This window comes from Watersipora subatra, chromosome 6 (assembly GCF_963576615.1).
Source record: "Watersipora subatra chromosome 6, tzWatSuba1.1, whole genome shotgun sequence".
In the NCBI taxonomy this organism is placed as follows: Eukaryota; Metazoa; Bryozoa; class Gymnolaemata; order Cheilostomatida; family Watersiporidae; genus Watersipora; species Watersipora subatra.
Window position 1 is genome coordinate 54,236,235 of NC_088713.1, and position 19,537 is coordinate 54,255,771.

Sequence of the window (19,537 nt, forward strand, 5' to 3'; positions counted from 1 at the left end):
TTACATTGAAAGCATCTCAAAGTGTTCCTAAATTAGCTCATTTTTAAGATTGAACACGAATTGAAGAGAGAAAACAGGAATAATACATCAGCAAATTATTATAATTATTATTGTTTTTCTCTGTTTTATTATGATAACTCTTTTTTGACATGTTTTTTATCATGTTTATGTTGTACTACAGAAAGTTGGAATGCGGAACACAGAAAACCTTAGGCTTGCTCATCATATGCTAGCAAGTTCAATGTACTGTTGCTTTCAAACCTTACCATTTATTCATCTGACATTCCTTTGCAGATCCTGAAAGGAAGACACGACTCTCGAAAAGGAAACTCAACTTTAGAATACACGGAACCATCATTTGTCTTTCCAGACCAGCCGCATATTCACCTGTCAGTATAATAACGTGTATACGAGTAGACCCTGGTAAGTATATTAACAAAAGGTAGCAAATGGAATGAACAGGAAACGACTTTTATGATGTCCGATTATTTATATAGACTTCAAAATAATACTATGTTTCTGTAATTCTCAAAGCAACTTAAAGAGGTTTAGAGTTGTCTACTCTACAACCTCAAATAGGTACTACAGAAAGTTGGAGTAGAATACTGAAATAGTATGATGACTTATAGAGGAGTATCTTTCTTACCTGAAAATGATCATAGAGATTAGTTTATTTAGCATGGCAATGGATAAATATAGTTGTTGTATTTCTTCAGATATTTCCTGATTGCCTTCTGGGAAGAGCTAAAAGAACAGCATTGACTTCATAAAATGTGTTCTATGATAAAGATACCTCAATGAGAGAATGTAAAATATACGAATACATATCATTCTATAGAGGAGTTTATGTAAACAACTGACTGTATACCTATTAAGTGTAAGTCAACAGTCGGATAGAATCTATAGTATTACTTCTGCTCTTAGTAAGATGTTATTATGAAATATATGCACACATGCACATTGGAGTCATAAACAAGCATACAAATACATGCATTGTATTATATGATAATCTATCTATTATTATACAGATCTCAAAGTTTGTGTGCGTGTACTTCAATTTGTCCTGCTATAGCTATTGATATCCTGAAATTAAAAGCTTGCAATCTGCTGGATTTGATCTCGGAACCTTCCATCACCAGGCAAATATCTTACCAATTATTCTATGCAAGATTGGTGGATTCATTGGGCAGTATATATCGCTATGTGGGTGAAAAAAGCTACTGTTCTCCGTTATGGCGCAGCGTCATTTTGTGCTTGCTTTCACGACTCTTATTAGTAAGAGCCGTAGATAATTGGCTTGCTCAATTTAGCCATTGGCAATGTGCCAGGCTAACGGCAAACGTCAAGCAACTACATTACTTGTCATTGTTCATGAGCTGAATTTTAATACTCGTGCAACGCCGGACATTCTGCTAGTACAGGCTATAGATTCATGACACAACAACTCACCGTTACTATGGTATATAGATACCTAGAAAGGGTATGCCTAGCTGCTTCAGTGATGACCAGCTGATCTCCTTGACCATAGTGTAGCGTAAGGCATGGACTACGTCTTCAGAGAAAGGAGTAGATGTGCTGAAACAACAGAGAGTCCATATTTTAGTGAAAGAAGATAATTGATTTCTAAGCATTCCTAGTTAGAATCATTATACAGTAGGCGCTCCTACAACGTAAACAATCCGTTCAAGGAACGTTTATGTTTTAGGCAATTTATGTTATGTTAAGAACACTAAAATACATGTTAATTGTCTAAGCCATTCCAAGATCTTTCCAAACTCACCCCTTTGGTCATGCAAAAAAGGTAAAACATTACTTAACTCTTTTAATTCATGGGCTGTACCGTAACTGCAGAAATATTTGTTTGCATCAACAACTTTTCTCCTTTTTTTGATCAATCTCACTGCTTTAATAGACCATGATTGTGATAAATTTACACAAGTTGGTAGGAACTGTACATTTTCGACGTTCATTTACAACGATCTGCTCATTTCTTTTAACGGTAAAGCCTACTTTGCAAAAAAAGCTACTAACAAATATTTTGTCCGTCTACAATAAGGCAAAACTACAAAATGTTTTTACTATAAAAAGCATTTTACCTGTTCGTCATCTATTACTATCCAAAGGTCAAGGCTACGATAAAGATAATTTTCGACGATACTCTAGCTCGTGACAATAAAACTGATAGACCGACACTTTAACACCTACACTTACGTATCGCCTTTGTATTTGAGAACCATTGCACAGCTATTCTATTCGTCTATTTGTCGATGCATTTAACGATTTATTTCGACGAGCGAGAATGTCGCGAAGGTCATATATAATAAATAGTACGCTAAACTCACGGCGTTTTTTCTTCCACGAATGCGGCTAAATAAACTAACACTTTAATCGATTTTGAAAACTTACCCGGCTTGACATTTTACGTTAAATGGAATTTTTTTCGCAGTAGGAAGCAAAAACTTTATACAGCCATCACCTGTACACTTTATACAGTCATCACCCATACACATTATACCGCCATCACCCGTATACTTTATACAGTCATCACCCGTACACTTTATACAGTCATCACCTGTACACTTTATACAGTCATCACCCGTACACTTTATACAGTCATCACCTGTACACTTTATACAGTCATCACCCGTACACTTTATACAGTCATCACCCGTACACTTTATACAGTCATCACCTGTACACTTTATACAGTCATCACCCGTACACTTTATGCAGTCATCACCTGAACACTTTATACAGTCATCACCCGTACACTTTATACAGTCATCACCTGTACACTTTATACAGTCATCTCCTGTACACTTTATACAGTCATCACCTGTACACTTTATACAGTCATCACCTGTACACTTTATACAGTTATAATCTTAAACTTTAAACAGTCATTTATTCTAGCCTTTTTTGTCAAAAACCTTTACGAACTTTCGGTTTTAATTTTATTTAAATAACGGTTTCATCAACTTAACATTATACAATTCGATAATAATGTTCTCACTGAACCTTCATTGAAATATACCTACCAGCTGAAATACAATATGTATTTATGATAAACAACTATGAACAAATCAGGACTAACTTCCTGTTAGTAAATAGAGTGTCCATGAGCCGTGTGGTTATGTCTCCATCTTTTTCTAGTACTGGAGTGTACAGCCTGCAAGAATACACAAATAACTATAATTCAACTATTTAACCATGATATATAGAAGTTCAGCTGTAGTTAATACAATTAAATCTTAAATAGAATGAGTCCACCTTTGTAAAACTTGAGAAAGATGAGTCAAAGGCAAAAAGTACTAAACATGAAGTCTCCTGAGGCAAACTCCATAAAAATATACCAATTAACATTATGAGCTTTATTATCCAACGTTAACTGATCAATCTCAACATTCTCTTGTCGTGAAAAACTTGTCAATCCAAAAATATCATGACAAATAGTATTGTAAGAAGGAATGAATAGAGAATGATAGGACTGGGTGACCCTTAAAATATTTTGAATTGCGCAACCAATCAGAGTTTAGTATAATAGGCTGGAGCTCTGAGACTGCTACAAAGTTACACCGCGTGAAAATACACAAGCTACTCAACTACATCATTCAAGGACTGATGATGATAGAAACATCATGAGGCTCCAGCGAGAAAGCACGGGTTAGCTAATCATAAATCATTGGTTATTGATAGCGAGCATTGTAATGAGTTAAGAATAAACTATGGTAAACATAATAAAACATAACACGTTGGGTTGAGAATTCAAAGATTATTTTTAGATCTTGCAAATAACTAGTCACCATACATTAAGTGAATGCTTTTTGAAATTCTAATGCGGTGTTGTCAGAGTTAAAAACATCGAAAGTAGAGTGTGCCGCAAACAGCGTAACAAAAAGCAGCAATCAAGCTAAGATTGGCATCACAAGGATTGTAGTGCTAAAATGAAAGCGTGAAAACTGCTAAACTAGAAATGCCTCAGCGCCGAAAGCATGAGAAACCGAGAAACTAGGAATGCGAAGCGTTGTACATGACAACTAGGAATGCATCAGCGTTGGAAGCACTGACAAGTCAGCATGAGAAACCGAGAAGCTAGGAATGCGAAGCATTGTACATGACAACTAGGAATGCATCAGCGTTGGAAGCATTGCTACGACAGACCATGTAGGAAACTTTGGAAACTAAAAAGCTAAGATAAATGGCAATCCCACCCGCTGCTACAAACGGTGTAGGAAATGGTGTAATATGGTGTTATAACAAAATCCAGTTTTACAAATCAGTGGTTGATCATGGTTTGCAGGTTATGGCCAATCTTGTAAAAATTATTGACTTAGTATAATTACCCTGGCGCACCGCATCGTCATGAAATCTCATAAGATGGCAGATGTCAAGATATATCCCAAATCAGAAAAGAATGCTGACTGACATCAAAGACACTTTAAATAGGCGTTACAAGAATAGTGTAATATTCGCAAGAATGAACTTAGGCAATCAATGACACTAAGCAATCATCTGAGAATGAGTATATAAGGAAAGGCTGGCAGCGAGCAAAAGAGCAATAAGTTGGCAGCGAGCCAAGTAGCAAAAGAGGGTGCAGCAAGAAAGGAGCCAAGACATAGAAAGGCTAACATAATCCAAAGGAGCCTGCAGCAAATGGCATGCAGATGATCAACTCATCAAGAAGAAAACACACAGCTGACACAATTTACTCACAAAGGTGGAAAACCGGGAAACTATAAGGCCCTGAGAAAAGAGAGTTTATTAAGCCTCCCTGCCAACAGAAGGAGTCATCATCACATGCCTAATAAACACGTACTTATTAAAAGGTCATAACTAATAGAGCTAAGTATAAAGGCATACTGTTCTTTTTGTTTTGACTAGGGGGTATTGACCGAATAATTGTCATTTTTGACCATCTGAAGAAAATAGAGTTCCCATATACTTGGAAACAAACCACTGGCGTGTTATTGTTGATAAGATAATTGCTTACAGAGAATCGTGCGCCTCCGCAATCTCAATACTAATTGTTGGAACATCGATACTTATGTTCATTATTGCAACAGCGTGTTACTGTCAAAACTAATTTCAAGAAAAACTATAGCAGTGCCCATCTCCATTGATTGAGTTGTTGTTTCAATTTTGTTTTATAGCAACAGTCAGGCTTTTTTTTGGGTAGAAGTACCACTTTGTTTGCGGTAAAAATTTGTCTTGGATGAAATTGAATTCAATGTCCATAGGCTAACCATTACACATAGAATCATTGTAGTATTTCACTCAAAAGAAACACAACAAACAATACATTTCACATCAATATCATCACTACAAATTAAAAAATCAAAAGTATGATCGTTAATATCTAATTCGATATCTAAGTAATAGTATATTATTAGTTAGATATCAAACTAGAAAATCCACTGTCATACAGCCCACGACCAAAGTGATAATGAAAAAAAGAAAGGGTACTGTTGGTTGTTGAAAAAGTAGTTCTAACCAGGAATTGACAGAGTATAGTGTAAATGAGACTTGTTTGAAATATAAATGTTCTAGAAATAGCTTGAAAATCTTGGTTTAATACAATAATAAATCACACCTAAACACACAAACAATCACACCTAATCTACTACTATCTCAAACTGGTTTTACAACGATAAATTTTTTTTTAATTTAAGTTGCAGGCCTAATCTACTGTAATGTATGTAATTCAACAACAATAAGGACAACAACAATATGTTTATTATAACTCTGAAATGCAAAATTAGAAGTAAAATAGCAAGCTACTGTGTACTATACACAGTTTGAAAGTTGGTTGCGTTGAATGTAGAATGGTTTTGATAGCGATCTTTAACAGAAAGCAAGTATGAGCATTCACGTGTCTGAAACTGCAGCAAAATAAAAAAATGTTTTCGTCATAAAGGGGCATTGTAGTTCCGCCCTAGCTTGTACATAAGTTGTAAAGAATTTTGGCTAACGTTTTAAATAATGCAATCTTCGGTGATTGGACAAAAAACATAGGCTGATAAACTGTGTACCACAATTTTGTACCTGTAGTTTGGTCAACACCTCAAACGGTCTACATTTATTACAGAAACCTTCGAATAAATTTCGATTAAATAAATTTTTGATAACTCACTACTAATAACCCAATACTGTTAAGAAATATAAGATAAGATATTATGCAAAAATGTGCATAAATATTTGCAGAATCTTGCATAAGATTATTGTACACAGAGAGGTATTTGAAAAATGTATAGAAAAATAGAGAAATGTATAAAAAATATAAATTTCGAAAAAATTAGTAAGATTTGGCATGAGATATTAAATATTAGACAAAAACAGAAAATTCCCTGTCACGTGACCAGGTTCTGAGCCACTCGCATTTCTCATGAAATGAGCACTGCTAAATAGTTCTACTATCTGTCGCACGGGCTAGCCGGGTCATGCACTCAAGGATTTTCGTCACGCACATACAAAACAAAAACAACAGGGTAGACACACTTTTCGCGGTCTTCCGCACGAATATTCAAAAATACTAACAGATGTCAATTCTATCGGCCAAACACAACCTACTAATGGATGAGCAACATATTAATGTATCCGAACACCTCATATAAAACAAGCCAACCATGTTACATAATAGTTAATATCCACTTTTTCTCAGGAAATATGCCTGCCCGCGGTTTTTGGCCAAGAATAACCCGGGTTCATTATACACCAAAATGTCTCTCACGGGTTCCGGAGGTAGCCCGTTATTGGCATTATCGGGTGGGTCCATTGCTCCCGTACCGAAACATAAACTATTTTTATATTGTAGCCTTCATTTCGGGCCAGGTCTCTATATGGACACCCGAACTTAATTTACAGTACGGGCTACCTCCGAAACCCGTGAGAGACATTTTGGTGTATAGTGAACCCTGGTTATTATTGGCCATAAACCGCGGGCAGGCATATTTCCAGAGAAAAAGTGGGTATTAACCATTATGTAACATTGTTGGCTTATTTTATATGAGGTATTCGGATACATTAATAGGTTGCTCATCCATTAGTAGGTTGTTTTTGGCCGATAAAATTGACATCTGTTAGTATTTTTGAATATTCGTGCGGAAGACCGCGAAAGGTGTGTCTACCCTGTTGTTTTTGTTTCGTATGTGCGTGGCGAAAATCCTTGAGTGCGTGACCCGGCTAGCCCGTGATCTGTCGCATGGCTTTATTGGCATATCATAGGCCGGTCTTAACTTTTATTAACCAAGCTTTTCAAGCATTTTGTGGCGATTTTCGTCCACACTAATCTGTCTATATTTGTATAATCCGATCAGATGAGTAAGTTTTAAGATAATGCCGACGGTTTACAATGACTTGGTAAAATATTTAAACAGGCTTAAATGTGTTTTGCATCGTTATTATACTTTAACGACTCTACAAAACTATGGTTAAATTTGTTTGAGATTTCAAAACAAGGGTTCGTCTCATTGTTGATGAATAATTTTCGTAAGTTGCGTGTGTGATGCAGAGAACAGGATGTCCGGTTTGCGACAGGTGAGGGAGATTGCGGCATCTTAACTGCGAGAACGAGAGAGGTAGGAGGCAAGAACTAGGAACTTAAACCAGGTACGTTAGAGTGTGCACATGCATTTATCATAAAAAATCTCAAACTTCGCTCCGCTCGTTTAGTCGTGGGACAGTATAAAATAGTTATAACAAAATATTTCTCCCTTGCCTAGGTATGACTAAAGTGTTAACGACACTAATTATATAAACAAGATTGGCAATCATGATAAACGTCTATGAATGATTTGCTGTGTAATTAAATCTTCAAGTGGGCTACATGAACCTTTACCTTTGATTGTCGTTATACACGTGTAGTAAGCATTAGGCTACAGTATTCACTAATTAAATCTCCGATACGCAAAGTCCCCACTAGCGCGCGACGCTCAGGAAAAATCTAGTTCCTATCCAAAAAGTCCTGCGATCGCGGTGCGCGATATACGGTATATACGGTAGAAGAATTTCCTATCTTAAAAGTCTCGCAACAACCCGCTTAATCTCTCTCACTCCAATCCTGCGTGTAATTGATGTAGGAAGTAATAAGTAACTGTAATTTATTCAGAATAGTGCACCATCCTCATTTTGCTACTAGCCCGAGGTGAGATAAGTAGTTAGTGAATGGAGCCTTGTTGTAAAATAATAAACCAGCACCAAGTCTGGCTTGCATACAGGCTAGACCGGGGCTAGACCATCCACAGAGGGAGAGCAGAAAGTTCAGCAATATTTGTTATTGAGCTTGGTGCTTTCCTTCTGTGATAGCTAGTTCATCTTGAGTTGTTTATTGTTTACTAGGTTTATTTATTTTAAGAATTATTATAACATTAAACATTTACGTCAACATCCCAAACACCCACCCTCTTTTTCCTTGTTAATATTATCGCTTTTTGTGTGGCAGACTGATTGTAGTGGCAAACTTTTGATCGCGACTGTGTAGACTTATTAGGACTAAAGGTGAACATAAATCTCAGTCAATCAATAATCAGTACAGGCCTAGGCAAAAGTAAGTGCAATGTAACAGTAATTATACTTTGCACAACATTACCCACTTTAAACGACTGCAGCTGTACCTTTTTCACTTGTCAGCATCAACAAGATTGCATTGGTCAGTAGATTTGCAATAGGGTTTGATGTTTGCTAGTAGTAGTCTGAGCCAAATACTGGTATTATTTCCTAAACTACTGTTACAGTACCCGTTCTGTTTGTTTACAGCTTGAAGACGGTGGTTACTCCATTACCATGTACACAGTAGGCTACATGCGCTCAGTACTTTAGATGGTCTTCAAGCACCCATAGAATAATATGAGCTGAGACACACGATGAAGTATGTGGTCGCAAAGCAAGACAAGAGCTTCACTGCTCCACTCAATGCCGGTACGCTCTTAACGTTGTGGAACTGGTTACTTACAGGCTTAAATGTGTATATATAAATATATTTATGTTATATATATTTATATATAAATATTGATAATAAATATAATTGAACATTATATATATTTATATATAAATATATATAATGTTCAATTAGGCCTGCCTGGGCTAGCAGGGAGTCTGGAGTGACAGATTTTATTGCATGTATAACAAGCTTTCAGTTTTTGTTTAGTGATATTACACTAGGTTTTTCGGTTTAGTTACTAATAGGGTATGAATCCTTGAAAGACTACGCAATATATGAAGACCTCAATGGAAGAACGATCAATGTCACAATGCTCAAGCATGAGATATAGCTATTTTAAAGTTTAAAAACTAGGACATTGATAAGTTTTGCAAAGAGGTAGTTTATTTTAAGTAGGGATATCCCTAGACCTGGATCATTTTTGCTGAAAGTTTGTCAGAGACTAAACTTTGTGACCAGAACTATCTAATGGAAAATAAACCTAGTATTTTGAGAAAATGTGACATTGATCTTTCTTTCGTTGAGGTCTTCATATATATATGTATATATATACGTATATATACGTATATATATAAACTTTTCTTCTGTTTGGTGTGCTACAATTTTTTCTATTTCATTAATCTTTAGAAAGTCTTGCAAAGAAGTCCAGGCATTTCGTCAGAAAGATTCCGAGTGCGATTGTTGGTTCGAAGATAATACTATGCAAACATGGCTGAGATATCAACAGAAGGAAGAAGCAGCAATACAAAGACAAAGTGCAGGTGAGTGACAGCGATATCTTTGTGTATAGGGCTGACGTACTGCACTCATGGTAGATGTCAATAGCAATGCTACTTTCCTACTTTTATCAGACTCATCTGCTTTTTTCTTACCCAAATTATATTTTGTGGTTTCAGTGTAATCTTTTATCTGCTTCACTCAGTGATTTCATGCTTAGTTGGGTCATATAAAATATCTATCTAACTGTGTTGTAGAAAGAGATTAATTCTGATCATCCATCAGTGAGGAAACGGCGAAATCTGGTTCAGGATGCGATAAAGATGATTGCACAGACGGATTGACAATAAGTCAGAATTGTGCTCCTCAAAAGTTACAGAGGAGTCATTGTGGCCCATAGCCAAACGATAGGTTTAGTGAGCACCTGGGACCCACGATATCATTATCAACAGCTAAATGTTTTTACTGTAGTGTCTACAACTTAACATTGTCTCTTTTTGTTTGTGCACACGCACAATATGCAAAACCAGTCGCTTTGAAATAGAATATGCATGTTAGGCCAGCGTAACTGACACAAGATCTGTGTTATATCCACATTATCTTTGATATCAAAAGAAATCCTTTATTCACTACCTCACTCATAAAAAGTTCAAAATACATAAATTTAAATATCAATAAATCTATAAACAAGTATTCAAATATCTCTCAACATGTACATACTAGAAACACATAAAAACATTCCACCCTGATGGCTTGTGGTGCTAATTGGCCATAATGAAAACAGTATAAAGCATCTCTTACTCAGACGTTACAAAATATAAATGAAAACAGTGGCTGTTGACACAAGCACGCTCATGGCTTCATCATGAGCGTATACATGTTTGTAAAACTTAAAACTATTACTTAGACTAGAACAAGTTTATACATATCTATACATATGCCATAGCGTTAATCTTGCATCATGTATGTAAATAAGTAAAAGGCTAACCTAGAGGATCACACCTTCTACATTGCTATTCATTATCCACAGCTCCAGTGAAAGGCTCCAAATCTGTAGGTTTGATAATGATGCACCGACGATGAAACCATTCGTTGCTACTGTCACACAGTACCATCCCTCCGCCAGGCGCATCGAAATCGGTGTTGTCATGAGGTCTTCGACATGTGCAGAATAGCTAAAATGAACATAGGCTGGCTTGTTAACAGAAAGTATGGAAATCCTATCATAAATGTTTCTTTCATCATCATCGAAATATTTTTTCGTTGAATTGACCATCTACTATGAATAATAAAATGCCACCATCCAATGTGTTCCAACAAATGAAGAAGTTCTGGTATTTTCTCATTTCCCGCAAACTAAAACTGATAGCGGCAACTAAGACCAGATGGTAACTTTTCTTTAAACCAATGCATTGTGTATATAAAATTTGTGAAGAGCGGAAAGTTTGCAGAAAGTCTGTTTGAAACACCCCTGCCACTAAGTTTTAATGAGGAGAAAACCGTTTACTGGACGTTTTGCAGGATAATTGAAACACCCCCAGGTGTGTTTTGTGAACCCCAAGGTGTGTTTTATGAATTTTGTTATCGACACCAAGAGGTTTGTTGACATGCTAAAGAATTGTGTGATTATTCGCGTGGTTGTATCAATGATTTCTTACCTTTTCACGGATGGTGTGGGCCCGGGTCCGTCTGACCTTTGATGGCAGTTGTAATCGAGGGAACTGTGTCCATTCACCCTGCTGGAGGCAAGTCACAACATGTGCCCTGAGTTTCTGCTGATCGAATGCAGTTTTGCGGAGATTAGTTCCAAATAAGGTTTCGACCAAGTACATAACTGCAAAGAGGCCACAATCGGTGGAGCCATTTTGTGCTTGAACTGATTCAACTGCCAATGCCAACTCCTCTAAGCCTTCAAAGAGACCATCGTAAAGTAGTGAAACATTTGTCCCACACAAACTGTAGTGGTAGAATTGGCTTCTATGCAACAAAAACATTGGCTAACATATGACATTCAATTTAGTGAAAGTATAAAGTACATATATAAAGCCTGGCTATTTTCAGCACAAATTAATTCGATCTTTAGCAAATACAAAAGAAAAATTATCGATTATGTGACTTTTAAGACGTTTTAAACATTCAACATTCCGACGTTAATTCAACACGGAATCAACGTCGGAAAACTATTCTTCACGGGCTAGCCGGGTCACGCACTCAAAGATTTTCGCCACGCAAATACAAAACAAAAACAACAAGCTGTTTTTGTTTTGTATGTGCGTGGCGAAAATCCTTGCGCCCGTGACCCGGCTAGCCCGTTCTATTCATCGTATAGCAGTATAAATAAAATTTCACCAAACCTTTAGAACAGTCGTTGACAAAAATATTTTGCCAATGGAGGTAATAACGACGCTTATGAATTACGAAAAGTTGAGGTTTACCTCTATGGCTTGGAATAAAGTGATTTTCTAAAGCGATAGCAACCGTTTCGGTAGCCGTTGGGCAAAAAACAGTTCGTTATAACAGTGTTGAATTCGAGTTATATAGAGCCATTTATCATTGCGTGGGAACGGACCAAGCAAATCCAGTCGAGTTAACCATGTGTTCGCTATATCCGAGGGCGAGTTATCCATGTTTCACTGTATATAAACTTATATGTTTACATGTATATATATCTCTATATACTGCATAATCTTTCAAGGATTAATACGCTATTAGTAACTAAACTGAAAACCTAGTGTAATATCACTAAACAAAAACAAAAGGCTGATCAATCATGCTTGTTATACATGCAATAAAATCTGTCACCCGAGACTCAATTCTAGCTCAGACAGGCCTGATTGAACGTTATATATATATATTTTTTTATATATATTTAGATATATATACATATTTAAGCCTGTAAGTAACGAGTTTCAGAGCGTTAAGAGCGTACCGGCATTGAGTGGAGCAGTGAAGCTCTTGTCTTGCTTTATGACCACATATTTCACCATGTGTCTCAGCTCATGTTCTTTTATATATGCTTGAAGACCATCTAAATTGCTGAACGCACGTACCGTGTACATGGTAATGGAGTAGCCACTGGTCTTTTAGCTGTAAACAAACAGAATCAGTATTGTAACAGTAGTTTAGGAAATAATACCGATATTTGGCTCAGACTACTACTAACAAACATCAAAGCCTATTGCATATGTACTGACCAATGCAATCTTGTTCTAAAGAGTGATGCTGACAAGTGAAAAAGGTACAGCTGCAGTCGTTTAAAGTAAGTGGGTAATGTTGTGCAGGGTATCTGTTACATTGCATTTTGTTGCAAGTCAACCTTTAGCCTTTAGTCTTAATAAACCTGTGCAGTAATAATAATATAGTACTCAGCTCAGGATGGTGGCAAAATGCTTATATAATTATATACCACTTAACAATATACCACTCAGTCAACAATACACCACTCCGAGTCCACAATACATCACTCTGAGTCCACAATACATCACTCTGAGTCCACAATACACCACTCTATCATCATATGTCAACGATACACCACTGAAAGTCGACAATACACCACTGAAAGTGAACAATACATCACTCAAAGTGAACAATACACCGCTCAAAGTTAACAATACATCACTCAAAGTTAACAATACACTACTCAAAGTTAACGATATACCACTCAAAGTTAACGATACACCACTCAAAGCCGACAATACACCACTGAAAGTTAGCAATACACCACTCAAGGTCAACAATACACCACTCTATGTCAACAATACACCACTCCACGTTAACAATATACCACTCTAAATTAACAATGAAGATGATGCACTATGTATTCCGAGTATTCTCAATAAATGATCATTAGTTATTACCTATTTGCTCATCAAGGTTCTAGCGGAATGGCAACGAGAACGAATTTCGCGGGTTGTAGCGAGTTAATGGGAAATGAGACTTTTAGGATAGGAACGGAAATCTTTCTACCGTATATGCCGTATACCGTGGCTCTCCCCTAGGACTATTTGGATAGGAACTAGATTTTTCCCGACGCTCATTTCAGTTCCATCATGACATAGCGCAAGTTTCAACAACGCAATATTTAGCTGCTCTGTCTTTTGAGTTTCCTCAAACTTCAGAAAGACGTCAACATGTTAGGTCGTGGGTTACGATTGGCCGAGCACAATTTTGTCTTGTCACCGCATATTTCCGTCTTATTTAAATCAGTCTTTGCACCAGTAAGCTGCTTTCGCATTTGTTACTTACAAAACACTGTTCAAGAGTCGAATTGTGCAAAGTGATTGTTGATTGCAAGAGGTTCAGTAGGCCTGACATCAGATGCTGAATAATATTCGTTCAATATTCATTAGTTGATGTAAAGATATTTTAATGCTGTAAACTATAACATGGATTAGGCAGGCCTAATTGATCACATGAAACTAATATACATAATGTATTTCTATGTCTGCTTTCAATTTGCATCTATTTAGTTTTGAGCCGGGATAGGTACCCAAGTGAGTTAATATCTCCAGGTTGATTATATTGCAAATTGTTTCATTGTTATTTACAATGCACCTCATAAGAAGGATATACCCTGATTTGTAACCGAACTATCATAAAAGAAGGCCAAGCTGAGATAAGCTAGGGTGCTTTTGGATTTGCTTGGCATAGTTGATATGCTTTTATGTTAATCACCCACTTGATAATTGTATAAGAGTTGAGGTAGTTTCTGTGATGATGAAGATGAAACATGATGGTATGTTAAAAAACAATGGTAAAAGCTTATCAGCGGTGCATTTGTGTACCTCATCATATTATTTACAAACCATGACCTGAGGTCATTGACATAATCTATTATAAATAGATTAAAGTGGCCGACCACCTGTTGTATAGCAAGTGTGTTAGGTGAATGCTGTTAATATTGTCTTTTTTTAACTCACTAACTATCCTTCAATTGATAGAGTGAATTAATTACCTCATTGATTGCTAATCATTGTATGTGGTGTGTAGAGAATAACTTCAAGTTTACAAGTTTGCATGAATATCTATGATATATTTGACTTATACACAAGGTGGTACTACTTTGGAACCCAAAATCATTCTTAATTTAATATAAAACTGAGTCGTAATGTGTGACCTAAACTTTATACTCAGTCTTGATAAGTTATTAGGGTACATGAACTATATATCCCATTTTAAATACTAGAATTAAGTTTGATGTTGCGCAGAATTTCCTTCATTGTCAACACAAATACATAAACATGTTCATTGAGAACAATTGTCCTTAAATATGAACTTACACAATACTTTAGTAGATTTCATAAGGGTTCATCTTTAATGTGTTACCGGAATGCAACACTCTTTGCATGAAAAGGCGTTACCGTCCTGGAACATCAAATATTTATTATCGTCACGAACTGTCATTTTTATTGTAGTAATGATCGCCGAATGGTAGAGACTCATACTACTAAACTGATTGTCAAAGATTTGAGTCTCATGCTGCACAACGGTTGTAAAGTACTTCAAATGCCTTCACTCAGAATTTGACATTAGTGTGCGATAGTATTTTGTGATTTGTAGATTTCAATAGCCCACTTTGACCTCACATAATCACAATTATTCTAGTGGCACGATTAATCTGTGCCAGTTTGAGAGTTGCCTGCATTTAGTCGCCTGTAGAGTCTTTAGCCTCAACTGTACTGCCAAGTTGTGGTTGCTCTTTAGGCATGCATATTGTCATTCTGTTAGATTATGTTGAGTTATGTGATCACATGGAAATATATACCTTATTATATTCCATGCATTGAGTGCTTTTGGGTTTCTCAATACATCGGAAGTATCTGTATGTCGTATGTTCCTATGGGTTATTCTGAAAGATTCTATAGCGCAGCATTCTGAGTCAGTCCCACATTTAATTGTTACTTCATTCATAGCACTTGAAGCCAAAGATACAGTTAATCATACAAAAGCTACCGACTCCAGTCATTCAAACAAAGCATGTCAGAGTTCTTCATAGTCATAGTTCTGAATTCTTACTAGAATAAAGCAAGATTGCACTTGGTCTTTCACCTCAATGAATGGTTCTTGTCTATTTGTCCAGATGTTAGACTATAGTTCACAATAAAACAGACCCAGTATTTGATATAATTGGTCATAGTTAAAATATGGTTAACTAAAACAAACTTTACACATCCATACAATCTCACAAAATGGCGTATGATTGCCCAACACTTGGGGCTGTTCTTGTTGCTTGATACGCCATATCATACCATGCCATCTCATACCATGCCGTCTCATATCATGCCGTCTCATACCATGCCGTCTCATACCATGCCGTCTCATACCATGCCGTCTCATACCATGCCGTCTCATACCATGCCGTCTCATATCATGCCGTCTCATACCATGCCGTTTCATACCATGCCGTCTCATACCATGCCGTCTCATACCATGCCGTCTCATATCATGCCGTCTCATACCATGCCGTCTCATACCATGCCATCTCATACCATGCCGTCTCAGATTATGCCGTCTCATATCATGCCGTCTCATATCACGCCGTCTCATATCACGCCGTCTCATATCACGCCGTCTCATACCATGACACTTCATACCATGACACTTCTTACCATGACACTTCATACCATGACACTTCATACCATGACACTTTATACCATGGCATTTCATACCATGACATTTCATACCATGACATTTCATAACATGACATTGCATACCATGACATTTCATACCATGACATTTCATGCCATGACATTTCATACCAATACATTTCATACCATGCCATCTTATACCATGCCATATCCTACCATGCCATCTCATACCATGCCATCTCCTACCATGCCATCTCCTACCATGCCATCTCCTACCATGCCATCTCCTACCATGCCATCTCCTACCATGCCATCTCCTACCATGCCATCTCCTACCATGCCATCTCCAACCATGCCATCTCCTACCATGCCATCTCCTACCATGCCATCTCCTACCATGCCATCTATTTCCATTTCATCCCATTTCATACCATACCATCTCTTACCGTTTCATACCATCTCATACCATACCATTTTATACCACACCATCTTATACCATACCATCTTATGTCATGCCGTCTCATACCATATTATACCGTACCATACCATCTCATACCACTCCATCTCATACTGTGTATGATTCCATCTAAAAAATGCAAATTTTAAATGTTCGTTTTTATGTATGTATTTCTAGCTTCAAATTTAGTACAGTGCATGAGAGCTCAGGTTCTCTATCTCTATTCATCTTCAGAGGCAGGGATTTTAGCTTGTTTAAATAATCACTTGTCTAATATTGTCTATCAACTGTTTTAGCACTGATCTACAGGAGAAGGGAATTAGTGGATTTCCTAATCCAGGTTGGAAGGAAGAATGGGAAGAAAATACAGAAACAGTCAACTTAATTGAAACAGGTTTATAGTTTTATCTTCTGCTTGTTTTCTCACTTTTATCATATACTTAACATGACATGGAGTGTCTCTAGGTTGGTTTTATTGTCAAAATATTGCATGTCTTCAATTTTAGTGACGCACAATGTAATTTGGCTGCTGATTGATTTCTCACTGTCAGCTAAACTGGTCTAGAATAAGTTATGAACAGTTTCAATTGACACCCATGGCCTTCACATAGTTGACACAAGTAAGAATATCTATGTCTATAGTTAAACAGCTGTTTGTAGAAAGTGTTTTATCATTGTTATTCAAAAAAATGCAAAAGGATGTGTTCACACCGAAAATTAATTAAATTTATTTGCTGTTAGGGTTTTCACAAAATAAACTTTTTCATGCAATCATAAACGCAATCGTTTCTGTGGCAGATAGACCAACACGTTTGTCCAGAGAGTCTTTAGCCAATGTATTTGTCACACACACGATGCTTTTCACTGACATACAGAAACATATCTCGGTAAGCACATTGATAATGTTTTAAATCCTGAACTGTGATAACTAACCTTCACAGCTGATATATTCAACAGAACAATTCAATGAGTAAATGTCCTGATGAGGTCAAGATAGTCAAGAGGTCCGTTTAAATGAAGATTATTTTTATACTTGATGTCAGTCCATAGTATGTGTGTGGACCTACCTGCACAGTGTGTACCCTGCATCATGCCTTTTAAATGCCCTTGACCCTCAAAATCATCTAACAAACAATAAAAAAACAACATTGCTGGGTTCACAGTTCAGAATGATCAGAATCATAATTCTTTACATTTTGTGGAACCTTTTTTGAGCTTGAAATGAGTTTGTTTGTGCAGGTGGAAAGCCTGAGTTTCTTGGCTGTTATATACCTCAGTCAGTTGTCAGTCCAACCACATAAAACACAGCTCATTCTGAAGTACGCTGGTAAACACACTCTGTTAGACTTCTCCAATCAGTGGCTCGATCATCAGTGAGTATTGCACGGAATTCCAATCGCTGTGTGGATTCTCTTAACTTGTTTGGTCATGTTATGCACGTGTCCTCTCAGTCCCTTGCTCTGTTATGGCATGCACTTGCTTTGCCATTTTATATCATCAGTGTGATGGTCATTTCCTGTTCACCTAGTTCTCAGATATTTTATGAATCTCATGTTGTTTGATGTTATTTAGACACTTTGAGTGTGCTAAACTCTGCAGCTATAACTCTGTGAGTTAACTGTGGAGGAGGAATATCATAGTTATAAAAAGGCTGTTGCTGAAAATGCATATGGAAACCTTATTAAGTACAATCTGAAGGATAGCTGAAGCTTATTAAAACATTCAGAACATAAATTGACACATAACGAGCTTAAATTAAATTTTAACATTTCATATTATCTCAAGTTTTCTTTACACTATGTTTCAGCTGATTTTCATCTACCTGCGCGACCTACTTGTTAGGTGCCATCAGCTGGTTAGATGCCACCTGCTTAGCTTGTCATGTCACCGCAGCTGAGAGATGCATTCTGGTTAATATCAGCAAATACCTGCTTCTCCTGTCATGATTCCTAGACATTCACACCAGGCAATGCATATGCTCCCTCCTTAACCACTCAGTCCATCAGGTAAGCTGCTACTGATATTACAATACACGTTCTTACAACATGATAATCTGTTTCATAACAATTACGTTACTGGAACAGATTATTATGTTGTACCAGTTGTACTGCTTTTATAATGCATACTGCCCAGTAGTACTGCGTTATTGTGGCATGCTTACCGTGGTTTTTGCACTGCTAATGCAACTACTTAAGACATCCAAGCAAAGATTTACTGTGACTGCATTCCATTTAACATATGGACAGCAGTCAGTACTTATTAATCTGATATTGCGATTTTTATAAAGGTCAGTCATAATTTTTTTTTATAAATTTTTGTGTAATTTTTATAACTGAAACATATAATCTACCTTTTTAATTTAGCACCTACATGTAATGTACCTTTGTAATTAATTAGGTCATCTTAGTATCCAGATATACTAACATGGCTGATGTATGTTAGGAGTCAGTGTGTTTAACCCTTTAGCGACCGCGGGTTTACGGCTGGAAATTCCCCAGCGCACCAGAGCATTTACTATGGCGATTTGAGCCTTCGACACCACTGCGTAAAAACTGCATCAATTTTTATCAAAATTGAAGTAGAAACATAAATTAACATGCATAGGAATGCTGAGAAATTTTTCTACAAGCTAATACTTTTTTTATGTTGCTAGCTTGCTTTTGCTTTCCTGCTAAAGTCTCAATTCGTTGAGGTTACGAGTTTTTCATTTTTGTACGTCCTTTTCAATTGTATTTTATATTGACTAAAAGCAATTGGCAATGTTGTACAAATAATTTTTGCATGGATTCATATGTTCACAACAAGTTGCAAAAAAAATTAGTCGTCCAAGAGCATTGAAAG

At 36.7% G+C, this 19,537-nt stretch overlaps 1 protein-coding gene and 2 long non-coding RNA genes across 3 annotated transcripts in view; 1 reads left to right on the forward strand and 2 right to left on the reverse strand.

The window, feature by feature from the left end:
* LOC137398366 (M protein, serotype 6-like) overlaps positions 1–19,537 on the reverse strand; it is a 526,470-nt gene that overhangs the window by 352,416 nt on the left and 154,517 nt on the right. The window lies entirely within an intron of this gene.
* On the reverse strand, positions 658–7,931 carry LOC137398700 (uncharacterized). The gene is made up of 4 exons (XR_010978994.1): positions 7,829–7,931; positions 3,095–3,169; positions 1,450–1,575; positions 658–744 (listed from the first exon to the last, which is right to left on the reverse strand). It is a non-coding gene; the product is annotated as an uncharacterized lncRNA (long non-coding RNA).
* On the forward strand, positions 8,716–10,241 carry LOC137398699 (uncharacterized). The gene is made up of 3 exons (XR_010978993.1): positions 8,716–8,913; positions 9,563–9,696; positions 9,910–10,241. It is a non-coding gene; the product is annotated as an uncharacterized lncRNA (long non-coding RNA).